Source organism: Prunus mume, linkage group LG5, assembly GCF_029339155.1.
Source record: "Prunus mume cultivar Tortuosa linkage group LG5, ASM2933915v1, whole genome shotgun sequence".
Taxonomy (NCBI): Eukaryota; Viridiplantae; Streptophyta; class Magnoliopsida; order Rosales; family Rosaceae; genus Prunus; species Prunus mume.
Genome location: NC_142702.1, coordinates 21,385,453 through 21,403,151, shown reverse-complemented (window position 1 = coordinate 21,403,151; position 17,699 = coordinate 21,385,453).

Here is a 17,699-nt window from a genome sequence, read left to right as displayed (position 1 = left end):
GAAGGGTATTTATAGGTATTTATAGGAAAAAAAAAATCAGAGTTTGAAAGTATTTTTTAGTATTTTTTTTAAAAAAATTTTGATTTTTTTTCATAATTTTATTGCTGGAAAATCGCCACCGTTGGATGAAGTGTGGGAATCAAATCGGAGCCGGGGCGTGCCGGTACGTGGCTTCCAGCCGTTGGGCTCGCGTCGCGCGTCAACAAGTTGGTTCAAATTTATTGGCGCGTGCAATGCACGCGCCAACGGTAAAAAATTTTGATTATGTCGACGTCACCCCGACGTCGACATGGCATTAGCCACCGCGTTTTGGACCTCGGGTAAGACTTGCCTTTGGGCCAGCCCGAGGAGGTGGGTCCCACACCGGGCCTGGGCTGCTCCGCTGGAATGCCATTTTTTTTTTTTTCCCCCTAGCCTCGGGCTGGGCTGCACGGGTGGAAAGGCTCTTAGGGAGCCATATGCTAGCTATGTTGAGAGCCAATAAGCTCTTTAATCAAAGTGTAAGGGCCAAATAGCCCAAATCAATCAAAGTGTATGGGCCGAATAGCCCAAACTATTCTAAATCAAGTGTAGTGGTCAATAAGCCAATATGCTAAGTGTAGAAGGCCAATTAGCCTACATCAAGTTATGTACTATTCTCCTCCAATATAATAAAATCACTTTGTTGTTTCCCTTACAAATCTAACAAGAAGTGTATATGTAGTTTGTTTTCATGTGTGGTGGTGATTCTTTGCAGATTACTGATCTCCCAGCTCACAAACTGACCGGGGAAATGGCGAAGCAATGGCAACTATACAGAAATGTCATTTTAGTTTTGCAAGCATCCCTTTTGAAGCTTGATGATGCTCTCATGCTCTTCCATGACTTCTGAGATTGTAGACGGCATCGTTCTGACTCTAAATTATTAAGTATTATTGCCAACTTCTTAACTTCTGATCCTTTGTTCCACTTCCACACCAGAGCAGCCCATTTATTAATAATCTCCTCCATCTTTGGTTTAATTCTGGTTGGGTCGGCTTTTCAGTAGGTGGTCTTTGTAGTACAAGTAAATAATTAAAATTTGAAGAGTGTAGGTCTGGTCACAAAAAATTTGAATGAAATTACAGATAAAGAATCCAAATCCAAAGAAAGCCTGGTATCCTTTATAGCCACGTTTGTTACTAGGTACCAAATTGTAGCAGAAATATTGCAATGCACTTGGATCTGTTTGTGTGACAAAACATCTATGTATAGAAATATAACGTCTTTAGTATCAGCAAAATAACATAGAGTGAAAAGACCATACCAAGGGTGTTGTGTAACATCCCGTCTTGAAATTTAAATTAATTTTCAAAATTCTAAAACAAAAGAACGACTTTAACCTTAGGGTTCCTTGTGTCAGAATAGCAATATTGAACAGAGATTTAACAGAGAGAAGCAGAAAATCTTAGGAGAAGAACTGATGTATTCATTCATTGATGATTTCAACACAGTACAGTGATGGTTTTTATATTAGCTTATCAAAGCTTTGTATATATGTTTCTAACCTCCTAACCTCTCTAACTTCTTTAACAGAACACTAACTCTTTTGCTAAAAACTGTCTAACAGTCTTAACAATATTTCAACAACTCTCTTCTTCAATCTTCTGACATGTGGCAGAGTGAGGACCGTTGATATCTTTACATGCCCCCTCAATCTCATGCTTGGAGGAGCCAAGCATGAGATTGGAACAATGATGCTGGAATAAAGGAATAGACAGCCCCTTAGTGAGAATGTCAGCAAATTGTTCCGCAGATGAGACATGTTGCACAAGTAAATCACCTCGAATGACTCGTTCTCTGACAAAATGATAATCAATTTGGAGATGTTTCATTCGGGAATGAAACACCGGGTTGGAAGAGAGAGCAATAGCAGAGATATTATCACAATGAATTAAAGGAGGAACATGTAATGGGACGTGCAGATCACAGAACAACTGTCTGATCCATGCAAGTTCAGCAAAGCAATAGCCAAAGCCCTATATTCAGCCTCAGTGGACGAACGAGAGATGTATGTTGCTTCTTAGAAGCCCAAGAAATAGGAGTAGAGCCTAAGTAAACAATAAATCCCGAAACAGATCTGCGATCATTAGGATCCCCAGCCCAGTCAGCATCACTATAAGCGTGCAGATGAAGAAGACCAGGCTTAAACCAAATGCCAAAATCAAGAGTTCCTTTCAAATACCGCAGGATTCTCTTAACTGCCACAACATGAGACTCCATGGGATTATGCATAAATTGACAAGCTTGATTCACTGAGAAGGCAATATCTGGCCTTGTGAAAGTGAGGTACTGCAGAGCACCAACAATGCTTCGATACTGCTCTGGATGAGAATAAGGTTTGCCATCATCTTTCAACAGTCTGTGATATGGGAGACAAGGAGTAGGACATGGTTTTGAATCCTGCAAATCAGCCCTGTCAAGCGGTTCCTTGATATACTTAGTTTGAGACACAAACAAACGTGATGATATGAAATTTGCAGCCCCAGAAAATAAGTCAACTGACCCAAATCCTTCATATCAAACTCCTGAGTTAAAGCACCAATTACATATGTAATAAGAGAGGAATTACTGCCAGTAAGAATGATATCATCAACATAAAGAAGCAAAACCACAGTACCAAGCGACGAATGTTGAATAAAGAGAGACGGATCTGCATTTGAAGCTTGAAAACCCAAGCTTGGTAAGAAGCTAGTAAACCTTTCGTTCCAGGCACGAGGAGCCTGTTTTAAACCATACAAGGACTTCTTGAGTCTGCAAACAAAGTCAGAAGGATGATGCTTACTCGCAAAGCCTTGAGGTTGTGTCATATAAACCTCCTCTTGAAGAACCCCATGCAAGAATGCATTTTTAACATCCAGCTGCCGTAAGGACCACTGAAACTGAGCAGCAAGAGCAAGAATTAATCGAACCGTGGTTGGTTTAACTACCGGACTGAAGGTCTCATAATAATCAATACCCTCCTCTTGACTAAATCCCTTAGCAACCAAGCGAGCCTTATGCCTAGCTATAGAACCATCTGCATTCTTCTTGATCCTATAAACCCATTTACAACCAACAAGATTCTTATGAGCTGGGAGAGGAACCAAATCCCAAGTACCTTGAGCATGAAGAGCCTCAATTTCCTCCCTCATTGCAGATTGCCATTCTGGTGATTGAGAGGCAGCCTTGAAGGAACTTGGCTCAATTGTAGATAAATCAACAGATGAAGAAGCAGAAAAAGCCTTCCTCTTGGAGATGCCATTCTTAGACCGTGTTGTCATAGGATGCAGATTTACAGGTGGCAGAGGCAAGATAACACGAAGACTTTCAGGCTGAAAATCAGGATCCACAGGAGAGAGGAGACTGTGTAGCAGAAGGAGAAGCATTCAAAGGTGCAGCGGCTTCAGAGATGGGTGGGGAAGGTGAGGAAACAGAAAGAGAAGGGATAGGCGATAAGACAGTATTAGTGAATGAAATAGATGGAGGAGGAGAAGAGGAAGTGAGAGACTGAGATGAAGAAATACTGACTGGATGGACAGATGTGAATGGAAACACAATTTCATCAAAAAGAACATGTCGAGTAACAAACAGTCTATTGGTAGTGAGAGAAAAACAAATATAGCCTTTATATTGTCCTGCATAGCCTAGAAAGACACAAGTAGAAGTTTTAGGCTGAAGTTTGTTTGTATTATAAGGCTTGAGCAAAGGAAAGCAAGCACAACCAAATACCCTTAGATGATTAATGGCTGGAGCAGAACCAAACAATAAGAAATAAGGAGATTTGAAATGAAGAGTTTTACAAGGCATTCTATTGATCAAGTAGACTGAAGTAGCACAAGCATGAAACCAAAATTTTGGGGGTAAATGAGCAGTTTGCAACAAAGTGATAGCAGTCTCTAAGATGTGTCTGTGTTTTCTCTCGGCTAAGCCATTTTGTTCAGGTGTATAGGGACAAGATTTATGATGAATGATACCTCTAGCAAGAAGATAATGCTGAAATTTATGACTAAGATACTCACCACCTCCATCACTTTGAAAGACTTTAAGAGAAGCAGAGAACTGAGTGACTAAATAAGCATGAAAATTTACAAAAATAGAGTAAACTTCTGCTTTATTGAACATTGGAAAGATCCAAGTAAATCGAGTACACTCATCTACAAAGCTAACATAATATTTGAACCCCTCAACAGATATTGTTGGAGAAGGACCCCACACATCACTATGAATCACTTCTAAAGGGTTTACAGATTTTGCTGCTGGATAATGAAAAGGAAGTTTAGCTAGTTTGCCTTCTAAACAATGATGACAGACAGATTGGACTTTGTCTGAAGAAAAAGGAACCTGTGATTGACGTAAAAGAGCAGTAGTAATAATATTGGAGGGATGACCAAATCGCTTGTGCCACAAACTGGTATTTACTGGATGGCCAAGAAAGCAGAAATGTTGTTTGATGAGAGAAGCAGCTGGAGTAGGATGAGGTTGTGAAGGAAAGAAAGGAATAGAATATAGGCCAGCTCTACACAGTCCCTTGAGAAGAACACTCCCTGTGAGTTTGTCCTGAATCCAAAAGCCAAAGGCATCACATATAAATCTGCAGTTATTATCTTTACATAACCGATGCACTGAAAGCAAATGTTGAGATATCTTTGGCACATGTAAAACTTTCGATAATTGTAAAGAGCATTGAGGAGTATTCAAGGAAGAAGAGCCAACACTAGAAATATTCAAACCTGAACCCCCTGCAGTGGTGATTGTCTCATTTCCAGAGAAAGGGGTAGCAAGACTAAGTTGAGACAAATCAGAAGTCATATGGGCTGTTGCTCCAGTGTCAGCTACCCAAAATTGCTCAGTTGATGAGGAAGGAGAACAATTGGCATGCATTGCAGTAAGATTGGATGAAGGAGGTTTGCCTTGATAGGAAAAATTGCCCCTGTGGTAACACTGAATAGCGGTGTGGCCATATTTCCAACAAATTTGGCATTGAACAGATGAATTAGGACCTGTGAATTGCTGATGTCGTTGATAACAATCAGCAGCTAGATGACCTTTCTTGTTGCATATTTGACAAATTGGAATATCAGTACCCGAACCAAGGATGCCAGGACCAGAATTAGGTGGAGCTTGATATGGTCTTGGACCGATGAGCTGATGCCGAGGTCTGCCTCTTTCTCGATAGAAGGAACCTCTATTAGGGCCAGAGTGGAAACCACCATTATGTGAAAAAGAGCCACCATTAGAGCTAGAGTGGAAACCTCCATTGACACCACTATTGACACCACCATTGTGGCTAGATGAAATAGAAGATGGGATAGATGTGGAAGTGTCAGCAAGAACAAGAGATTTTCCTTTGAATGATTGATTGTTCGCCATCATCGCAGAGGCAAAAGGAGTGGCAGAGGTAGTATGTTCAAGAATGGCCTCTTCAGCAAGCAACTGAGATCTAAAATCTTTGAGAGAGAGCACATTTTCCCTGCCTCGAACCATACACCGAAACGTATTATATTCTAGGGGAAGACCATTAAGAGCCAAGATCACAATATCATCATCATCAAAGGAAACCCCAGCAGCAGCAAGATGATCTCTAGCATCCTTTATCTTTTGCAAGTATTGAGAGACTGGTTCAGCACCCTTCTTGATATTCTGAAGCTCACTTTTCATCTGAAAAATCCTAGCTTTGGTAACAGTAGAAAATCTGTCCTTCAACTGAACCCACATATCATGAGAACTAGTACACCCGATGACATATGAGATTGCAGTAGAAGAAAGAGTTGCAGTTAGCAATTGCATCAAGGCACGATCATGCATTTTCCACACTGTATAAGCATCAGTTTGTACACCTTCAACATCAGAATTTTCATCAAACGAGCAGGACACAGCCTGAACCATCAACAAACCCCAATAAGCCATGACCTTCAAGAAGAAGCTGCATCTGAAAATTCCATGTGAGGTAATTTGTATCATCAAGCTTAACTGTCACAGAAGCAGCAGACAGTGGGAATTAAGGTAGTAATTGGAGATTGAATAATCTGAAGTTGAGTAGCAGTCACCATGATGAGTATTTAGGGAGATAATATCTTGAGAAGAAAAGAAATAGGCAATAGAACAAGCAGAAGATTCTGTGAGGCAAAAGAACAAACAGCTGGTAGGCAGAGCAAAAGACTACGAAAGTAGTGAGAAAGAAGAGAGAAAGAAACCCGAGAATTTTAACAAAGAAGAAGAGAGGAGAAGATACAGACAGAAGAACAGAGATTGTAAGCAAAGAAGAGGAATGCGGAAGCAAAGAAGCTCAGGATCGTACTATGGCTCTTGATACCATGTCAGAATAGCAATATTGAACAGAGATTTAACAGAGAGAAGCAGAAAATCTTAGGAGAAGAACTGATGTATTCATTCATTGATGATTTCAACACAGTACAGTGATGGTTTTTATATTAGCTTATCAAAGCTTTGTATATATGTTTCTAACCTCCTAACCTCTCTAACTTCTTTAACAGAACACTAACTCTTTTGCTAAAAACTGTCTAACAGTCTTAACAATATTTCAACAACTCTCTTCTTCAATCTTCTGACATGTGGCAGAGTGAGGACCGTTGATATCTTTACACCTTGGTGGTTTAGAATTGACTTTTTTTCTCGGGACTCCTTTTTTTGAAATTTTCTTGGTTTCTTTGCGTAGTGCTCAAGCTCACGAGTTCGTAGACATGTGGTAGGCCCAAATCGGAGTTGAAACAGAGGAGTTACGATCTACGGAAGTGTAGTGGCACAACTGTAATTTTTGCAAAGTCAAAATTTTAAAAAGCTGGACAGCTGCTCTCTCACCTCTCTCTCTCTCTCTCTCTCTAATGATGCCATCACTTTGACCAAGAGATTTTGTCACCGTCGGGTGTCTATTTCCGACATGGTTGGTTCAAAAGAATCGTCTCTTCGTCCTTTACCTACCCATGCCATTTCCCAGTTCGAAAACCAAGGGATTTGCAATTGAAACTTGGGCCTTGGGCTCTGGAGAAATTTAATTAAGATACCCAAACAAAAATAAGTAATTTAATTTTTCAACGTCCATTGAACTTCAAGTACTTACTATTTATTAAGTCATTTGTGAAATCAGTAACATATTTAAATATTCACTAAGAAAATAATAATTAAAACATAATTACTAATTAAAGTAATTCAAAAAAGCTAAGATATTACTTAATTACATATATTAAATCAAGGAAGTTGGCAAAAAAAGAAGCAAAGAAACTAATTTTATATTTTCAAAATTAAAACAAAAAAACAAAAAACACCTCTCCCTAATGTTCGCTTCAAGACAGTCTATCTTGGCAAAATATGCCGGATTGGTAGAGTATAGCTGCCTGGCTATACTATTTTTTATAGAGATATTTAGTCATTTACCCATTCTTAGCACTAATGATATAAATAAACCCTACACCATTTAATTTCTATAAACAAACTATAAAAAAAAAAAACCCAAAAAAAAAAAAAAACCCAAAACGTGACAGCTAGCCTTATTGAATTTAATTTTGATTATTAAATTACTTTGATGCCATATTAAGTATTTTGGGTTTTTTTTAATGTGGCTTTGGGATTGGGCTTGTTTTAAGAAATCGATGACATTTTTTTGTAATTTATAAGAAATTAAAAGCCTTGTTATGTTGTAAATAAGCTTAGGGTGTGTTTCTAAAGTCCATTTCATATAGGATTTTTTCTTTTCTTAATAATTTGGGCTCCTATATTGAGTATAATAGTAAATCTCCCTATTTATAAAAAAAAGGAAAAACAAAAAAAAAAAGATCTGTCTAATGCCTAGCAACCCCCACGTGTCAAAAACGGTATAGCTGCACTATAATAAAATACCCGTAGTATAGCCACTCGGCTATTCTCGTTAAGTATATTATTTTATTAAAAAAAAAAAAAAAAAACCCTTCTAGTTGCAGTAGTTTATAATTTAAACATGAAAATGCTAAATTCTTTATACGATTAATAAATCTAGAAAAGTAAAAACTCAGAATGGGCCAATAAAGACTCGGATAATGGCCTAATAGTAATGAATAATGCTCTAAACTATTGATAAACAAAAATCGGAGAAAAACAATTTTAAAAAAAAAAACACAGCATCTATGTCAAGAGTATAGGACCAATCCCGAGTATAGCCACGTGGCTATATGATTTATTAAAAATAAAAAAAAGGGACCCACCTAGCGATTTGGTGCCCACGTGTCAAAAACAATATAGCTGAAGCGATTATAATAAAAAAGGTAGTATAGCCGAACGGCTATACATTTTTTTATAAAAAAAATCTAGAGTATAGCCGCATGGCTGTAGGTTATACTATTTATATATATATAATCATAAAAAAAAAGGGACCCGCCTAGCGCCCACGTGTCAAAAAAGTATAGCCGCCCTGCTATACTATTTTTTCATAATTAAAAAAAAACGTAGTATGGTTGAATGGGTATACTCTTTAAAACTAGCCTCTCCACACGGAGTATAGCCACGCTGCTTTACTATTTATTTTAAAAAATTTATAAAAAAACGGACCCTTCTGGTTGCATTAGTTTATACTTTATGGATATTAATTTGCTAGTTCAATATTTATAATTTGTAGATTTAAATTTTTTAATATATATTATTTTTATTCAATAATATGCAAAAATTATGTGTATAATACTTGAATTTTGTGTGTATTATTGAAAATTTTATAAATAACCAAGTGTATTAAACATGAAAAATACGTACGTATATGTACAATACGAGTATTAAATATGAAAAATGCTAAATTTTTTATGATGGTAATAACTCTATAAATACAAAAACTCAAAAGGGTACAATAGAGACTCGGGTAATGGCCTAATAATAATAGAATTCTCTAAACTATCGATAAACAAAAATTGTGGAAAAACAATTTAAAAGAAAACATCTCAGTATCTATGTAAAAAAATAAAATAAAATAAAATAAAAAATTAAAATGACACCAAAGAATATAATGCTTTTTCAATAAAAGAAAATCCCAGTATAGCCACTCAACTATACTATTTATATATGTTGACGAAAAATGGTTCGACATTTTCCCGCGCAACTTAGTGATGTTAGGCCTTCGGTATGCTCTAGGCCTCGGTAAGGCGTTCGATATGCAAGATAACAAACGCTCGGTAAGACCTAGGGCACCGGTGTGGTACCGGCCGAAGGCTCTCCGATGCTTGAGTAAGCACGAGTTAGTAAGTTTGAACTACAGATCAATAGGCAGTATGCCGTAAGTTCTGATTGATTACCTTCAAGCTGAGATAGTTGTCCTCTTTTATAGGCCTTGGGAGGTGTGTAATTTGTTTAGAGTTTCGATGTGGGACTCTGGACTTCAATTGTGGGACCGCCACGTGTCCCGGGTGAAGTTTCCCTAATTGGGCGATCGGTAGGAACGCATCAAACTAGGTGCCAAGGCTTCCATAGCTCTAGTTTGGTCCACGTGTTCGATGCTCATTGGCTGTTCATTTTGGTATAAACAGGAGTCCCCCAAGTTCTCTTGCGAGTTCTCGGAAGGGGACTTGAAATTGTCTTCTAAGGAAATGTTGTCCTACTGCTCGTAATCCAATGGTGGAGGGCTCAACTTTGGCCATTCCGTACTTGTTCATCAGAGGCTGACGTCGGGATGTCGAAGGTCACGTCGAGTTGATGCATGAAGAGACGCCTAAGCGCCGTCTTCCGTGGCCTTGCATGCCGTCGACCAACCATAGGATGAGCGACACGTGGCGCAGAGTAATCATGAGGCGCGCATTAATGTGCCGCTTTGGTTTTTCGAGGTGTACTGCTATAACCCTCACCCTATAAATAGGGGTGACCGAGAGGAATTCACTTTGCATTTGTGAGGAGAGAGCTCGCTTGAGGTGATTTTGAGGCGATCTGACGAGGGCTAACGGTGAAACCAGGTGCGATTTCGGTTGCGAACGGCAAGAAAGGCGATTTCCGTCAAGGCAATCGGTATCATAGCTTGTGGTCTTCATCCAGAGCTTGACATAAGGTACTGTTCGGCACCCTCAATTTACTCTCTTATTTGACTAAAGTTACGTCCTTCCTTGGTTTGAACTAGATTGACCATAGGGTTCCATTCGGTAGTCTAATCGCCATAGGTAGCGATGTAGGGATCGGTAGGCTAGTATCCGGCATGAGCCCTAGTTTCTTTTTCCCTTGTTTTTGTAGATGTCTGATAGTGAGTCATTTTTCGAGCGTGAGCCCAATGCGTTCGGTGAGGAGTCATCGGACAGTCTCTTTGACTCCGACAGTGAAGCGGTAGTCCTCGATGCCAGGGACGGAAGTGATACCGATGTTGAGATACTCGGTGAAGGCCCCAGCTTTGTTTCTTCACACGCATCGGGAAGGGCTTATGACTGCACCGTGCTACTGTTGTCTATTGTCTATAGCGACGGTCGCCACGTTGGTCAAGCTTTGCACGGGAGACGAAATCGTCGCCACCGAGGCCTCCACTTCCGGCCGTGAAGAGTCAGCCGCCAAACCATCTTCTCGACCGGGGTATCGGTAGTCTTTCCCAAGAATCCTAGGGTGCCGATGGGAGTTCCGGAAGAGCACCTATTCAGCGAGATTACCCGGAGCCCAACAGATTATCAAGAGGAGATCGCGAAATATCGCACCGAGTATTTCATACCGGTTCGGTAGGATGAGGATCCCAACGCAACCGAATCTCTAGTAAGCCGAAGGACGATGAAGTCGTCTTCTTCACGGACGATATACGCAGGGGTGAGGCTTCACGTGCAGCCTTCGCAGAGGATCTTGGCACGATCGGCTATGCTCTTGGCCAATTCAACCCCAACTTCGGGTGGCGTTACGAGAGTGGTCACGGCCTTTGGCATGGTCGGTGAGGGAGCGCCTCGCACAAAACAGATTCTCCATATGTATAGTGTCACGAAGTCGAAGTCCGCGACCACGGGTTGGGTTGAGCTAATCGCGTGAAGGCTACCGAGCACAACCATTTTGTCGCTGCCGTACAACCTCCCGTAAGACGTGGAGGAAATGGCGGGTGCTTCGTCCGTGATTGGGAATCGCTTTCGGGGACATCCCGTCAGACGTTTCCACATACCTACCACCTTCCAAATAGCCAAGAGGCCATCGTACTCATTCGTAGGTCTTCTAGTGTGTACGCTCTCAAGAGTTTTGATTCCGCTTTCCTTCTTTTTGTGCATAAATTGAAGCGAGCCGATGCCACCCATCGGAGATCCGGCAGATTGACAGGTAAGGTGAAGGTCCTTGCCGTGGAGAGTGTACCCAGGTTCCTCTTTTACCCCAATCTCATCAAGGCTCAACTTGTCAACCCCGCCGAGAGTAAGTGTGTACTTGTCCATTTTGACTCGAGCTTATTGCCATAATGAGAATTCTTCTTGATCTTGGTTTTGTAGTGACGGAAGAGAGGAGGGCTGAGGCTAAGAGGATGAATGAGTCCAACAAGCGGCGCTTTATGCTCGGCCTCCAAGGGAAGAAGAAGAAGAGCGTGGCCGGAAGCGGTGCCGGCATCATCGGGAGGAGTCGACCAAAGACCTAAGCCTCAACGAGCGTCGTCGTCACTCAACGCCAATCGGGCCAAGGCCGAGCGAGACGGCTGCGGTCCGCTCTGCCGAGGAGTGCCTACGAGGTACCTCCTCCAGCAGCAGGCAGCGCCCATTCATCGTCGATTTGTTTCCAGCCTTATCTAACATTTTCCTTTGCTCCCGTGTTTCAATGGACATGTGGTGTGCGTCAAGCTTTGAGCCATTAATGCCACCAAGGCGAAGAAGGCTTGAAGACGGCAGGGCTAGGGTTGCCGAGGCTGGTAAGGCTATCCAAGCTCGAGTGAACTTGGCGAAGGACATGCAGGGTGCCGAACGGTAGGTCGAGATTTATCAAGCCAAGTTTGGTGAAATGTTGGCAGCCCTAGAGTCAGTGCAACTAACGGCAAAGGAGGCTCGAGGCGATCCAGGTGGCCTTTGAGGTGTCGAGAATGGCGAGGCTTCGGAGATCGAGCCGCAGTCCATGAGGCAATCACGGGTACCGCGGTCTTCGAGTTCTCTACCTTGCTCGACAAGGAGGTGGGCTCGGAAATGGCGGATCTGCTATACCGCTTTAAAGCGGTACCACCCGGAAAAAGCTCAACCTCAACTTCATTGCGATCCTCCCCTCTTCTTGAAGGCATGAGCCAAGAGATGATCGAGGACCTACGAGGGGAGGATGCCTCGAAGAGGCTCTGCTGATGCCGAGGAGGCCATTGCAATGAAAGTTTCGTGACGCTCTGCAATGATAATCTTCTCCAAGCTTCTTCTCATTTTCAACTAAAGCTGGTTGAGCTCTAAGAGATGATAGAAGAGTACTCGAAGGGCACGCCCGGAAGAGCTGTGCCCCTAATGCCAAGGAGGCTGCGCTTGAGCCTTGTTTAAGTTTTATTTCATGTAATCTGTCATAAGGCAATATGTTCCGAACACCTTGATGCCGATGGCATCTTTTAATTCAAGCAGTTTTAATTTTCAAAGTTGATTGTCAAGTAGGTTCACTTTAGCATGTTTACATGCTTTACTAGTTGTCCTAGGAACTTTTTAAATGCCGAGGGCTAGATAAAAGTTTACCAGCCGTAGGCCAATAACAAGCTAACTTTTGAAGTTCAAAATTAATCATTGTAATTGCCGAAGGCGTAATGATTGACTTAACTGTCGTAGGCTAGTATAAGTTCAAATTTGGAGTGAACCTTGAATCAGTAAGCAACTTAGGGCTTAACACCTTACTCACGAGGACTAGTAAATGAATAACTCAAGTGAACCTTTAAAGTGCCGAGGGCTAAATAAGGTGATCTTCAAATCGTTAACAGGCTTAGTAAAAGACAAGTTAAACCTTTGTCGGTAGGAAAGAATACCGTGGCACCTTAATTGCTGAAGGCTAATAAAAGGATTTTAAAAATGTAGTATACTGCGACCGATGGTCTCTACCGCATCTTTTAAATTAACACACCGAAGGTTGTGAATATATGGGCCGTAGGCTTTTTCATAAATGATTGCCGAAGGCAAAGATACATTTGGAGTTCGTTTACAATTGAAAACCTGTAAATGTAGGCTAGGGAACTCGATACGTCGAAGGCACCGAGTAAGAATAGGCCGTAGGCTTTCAAGAAATACATTTCAACCCGCCGTAGAAGCTAGGTTACATCATTTAAAATAATATTTCAAATGCTCTACACCGATTTCAACCTTGCTTATTTCCTGTTGGTCTGTCGCTAAGCCGGCTCGACCCGATTGTATTCGGGGGCCCGGCGATCGAGCTTGTGCGAAGCGAGTAAACGAAAGATGATTGATTGATACTTCCGGTAGTGTAGAAGCGCCTAAAGCGCCCGAATGAATCGACGCCACCGTGATGGGTGATCGCGGTTATAGGGGCGAGTGATTCGAATCGGCGTGACAAGCAAATGTTCGGATGAAATCTTCCATTTTGGTTGCCGTTATCGTTGCCAAGTTGACCTCTACCCACTTGGTGAAGTAGTCTGGCCCAACAACAACATATTGGCCTGACCCGCCTTGCCTTTATGACATAGGGCCGATCAAATCCAGTCCCTGGCGCAAAGGCCATGGGCTTACGATGGTGAAGGCTCGACAAGGATGTGAGGACACTACCAAGCTGTTGGCATTTGTCGCACTTCTTGACTAAGGCGTTTGCATCTTGGTGTAGGTCGGCCGAAGTACCTCTGCCGGAAGACTTTGTGTACGATCGGGACCACTGAATGATCGCTGTGAGACCCCACTCACTGGTGGACCTCCCAAAGGACGCGTAGTCCCCGCTTTTGGTGAGGCATTGAATGTGATACTGGCGTGGTGTAGCCTCGCTTATCTGTAACATCGTCGATATTGTGTATCTTGCCGATCGATCCGTAGCTTCGAGCTTAGGACTTATCGGTGAGCGAGTTCCGTTCGTTAGGAAGGCATAAATTGGAGACATCCATGTGTCCTCGTCCGTCACGGTACACACCTCGACGTTACTGCCGTGCTTGGCAGATAATAATATCTCCACCGCACCTTCCTTCCGATCCTATCGTTTATTGCTCCAAGCTAAATGCGAGAGTGCATCGGCGTGATTGTTCTCGACACGGGATCTGCAGATGTCGTAGGCCTAGAACTTTAGTAGGAGTTGGTGGGTTGCCGATCGGTGGCGGACATGGAGGCATCCTTCACTAAAGTGCTGCCCGTTATTTGATTCATTATGAGCTAGGAGTCAGCTGTGAATGCTGATTTGTTTTGCGCTCATGCTCTTGGCTAGTCGAAGGCCGGCCAGAGAGCCTCATACTCTTTGCCTCGCTGTTGGAGGTTCTAAAGTTGAATCGGAGGGCATATTAGACTTTGCTTCTATGCCAGGTAGTTAACACCAAGCGCCCCACCTTGGCGATTTGCAGAGCCGTCAACATGCGGGATCCATAGAGGGCGGAAGTATGATCAAGCGCTTGGCATCCATTTTTCGAGTTACGCAATGGCGTTCGGAGAGGATGCCGATGGTGTAGGTGTGAGCTCGGAGATGAAGTCGGCGGCCTGACCTTCTCTACATGCCTTGGCAGGCTGTATAATCAGTCAAATTCTCCCGGCTCGATCGCCCATTTGACCAACTGCCGGCAGACGTTCGGCTTTTTACCACCCGAAGGCTGATTAAACGATGCCGTGATCTCGTGTGCTTGAAGTATAGGCGGAGCCTTGTTGAGACAACAAGAGCTAGTGCTCTTGGTACTGTTCCAAGCGGATGCACCAAGCTCCGCACTCTGAAGGGCCTGATGACATAAAAGATTGGTAGCTCGCCTTCTTTGGCTTCGTGTGATATCAATAGCTAGCGGCGGTGCTTGTGCCGTAGAAGGTAGAGGAGGAGAACTTCTCGAAGCGGTTTTGACATAGGTGGTACCTTGCCCATGTAGTTCTTCAAGTCTTGAAATGCTTGATCGCATTCGAGTCCACACGATATGGTGTTTGCCCCTTTCAAGGCTTTGAACAACGGTACACACTTATCGGTCGCTTTGGCGATGAGCGTGTCAAGCAACGACACGTCCGGTAAGGCTTTGAATGTCCTTCTGTGTCTTGGCGTCTCCATGTCGATTATGGCTTTGATTTTCTAAAGTTGGCCCGATTCCTCTTTTGATCATGAATCCGAAACTTCCCGAAGATACAACTGACGCACGCCGTTGGGTTCACCTTATTCGTTATTCCTGAGTATACGAACATGAGAACCAAATTTTCCGGATACCCATGCCGTTGGCTTTTTACCAACATGTCGTCCGGCGTACACTTCCATAATGCCGCCCGATGTGTTTGCAAAAGTCGATTGACGAGCCGTTGCTCCGTGGCCCCATTTTGAGCGAAGGCATGACATTATAATGTACAACTGTGATCGGTGATGAATGCCGTATACTGCTCCAGCGAGGTCCATAATCTGGTTGCCACGAATAAATCCATGAAGGTGACGACTCGTGTCAGTGATTGCGTCAACAGTGATCGATCCTCGACAATGGGAAGGTGTCATTCGGGCGAGCCTTATTCAGTCGGTATAGTCGACACGTTCGCCATCCTCCTTGGCCTTCCGAACCATGGCCGAGTTGGCAAGCTAGGCGGAGTGCGTGCTTCACTGATAAAAATCACATTTACCGAACTCCGGTGTCCGTCGATACCCGACCTACATGCGTAATCGTGATCGGCCGAATGATCGTGGGTCATCGTGAGGTAAATGATCCCTTCTTCTCTTCACAAAATTTGATGGGCTCTAACCCCGCCGAGACCTTCAGTGCCGTCGTCTTCAATCACGAAGACTTGAGGTAGTAGCGACACACACATATTGCTTCATGGATCGGTTAGAGGTCCCCACGGTGGGTCTCACTGATCTTGATTCGCATTTAGGCTGGTGCTCTTGTAGTCTGGCGTTGTATTGATCCGACTTCCCTCCTCAATCGAGCGTTCGCGATCTTCCTTAGACTAATGCAATCTTGATTATTGTGGTACATTACATTGGTGATGCCGTGGTGCGGTATCGTTATCACATCCATTAGGCTTTGGTTGCTTGGTTTCATGATTTTTCGCCTGCGTTCATGGGAAGGCCTCATATGTAGTTTCGATAGGGTGAAAACTTCTGAGCGCGATCGTGATTTGGCGGTGGCTCGGTGGTCGTTGCCTTGAATACTCGTGGGGTTTCGAGCAGCCAGTTTGATTGATGCCCTTGGAGGCGTATTAGTCATGATTCTGCCGACTCGGCCCTCAGACCTTTCTAAAGGGTGATTTGTTTCTAGGACCCTTCTCAGTGAGTCCGCGGTGAGCATCGATCGATTGGGGACCTCGCGTTCGGCATCCTTATCGTTAAGTCGATGGCGGCAGTCGGTGTAGACCTTTTCCGATGCGTGAGGTTGGTCAGTGGGCCGGGACTACCAGTGTTTGAAGCGGGGCATTGCCTTTGCCCCTTCTTCCCTTTCTTCTGGCCAGGAAGTGCGGACTGCGAGAAGGTTACAGATTGGATATTGCGTTTCCTGGCGATTAAGCGGCCCGAGTTCGTCCACTTTGGGCGAGAGGAGGTTATTATGTTCTTGGGCAGCCATTTCCTTCATAAAAAATCATTTGGGCCATTTCTGAATCACTAGGAGGAGTTTACGAGAAGAGTGCTAGAGTGCAGCGGCGAGACTTACTTTCGCTTGGCATGCTTGTCTGATAGTCAGTCCTCGGGTAAACGATGGTCTGAGTGGTTCCATGTGTTTTTGTTAGGGTTGTAGGTTGATTCTATCGGTTTCCCAGTGGCATAGCTATTGTGTGAAAAATGGTTGACACTTAGTGATGTTGGGCCTTCGGTATGCTACAGGCCTCGGTAGGCGTTCGATGCAGATAACAAGCTTCGAGTAAGACCTAGAGGCACGGTGTGGTACAAACTGAAGAAGCTCTCGATGCTTAGTAAATCAGGATTAGTAAGATTGAACTACAAATTAATGGCAGTATGTCGTAAGTTCGATTGATTACCTCCAGATGGGATAGTTGTCCTATTTTATAGGCCTTGGGAGGTGTGCAATTTGTTTTAGAGTTTGATGTGGGTTGTGGACTTCAATTGTGGGACTGCCACATGTCCAGGGGTGGGATTGCCTAATCGGGCGTCGGTAGAAGCAGTATTGAAACTAGGTGCGAAATTCATAGCTCTAGTTTGGTCCACATGTAATGCTCATTGGTATTCATTTTAGTATAAACAATATTTTTTTAAAAGGACCACCTAGCGCTAATGGCCAACTATAATTGGCACCGCGTATCAGCAGTATAGTGTTTGTATTCATCAATTTGGGATGATTATATTGAAATTGGGCCAATTTTGAATTTTTAAGCCCAAAATTTGAAAAATAATCTAGTTGGACTTGAAGCTTAAATCTCCAAAAATTTGAAAAACAAACTGAACAAAATCAGATTAGGCACAAGTCGACCCGAGATCATAGTGTCATGGTTCAAACGAATAGACATCACATTGACACTAAAGTCTATTATGCATAAACCAAATGCACATATTACATATAAGTTTTCCATGAAACATTCCCTCAGTTTCAAAGCATAAATAAGTCCATTTCTTCTTCATGGTATTTTTTACCTCTTAGAAGCTATTTTTCTCCTTCAGATTTGGCCCATTAGGTTAATTTCTGAGAACAACGACTCCACATCTTTATTTGAGATGATGATTACTGTGATTTA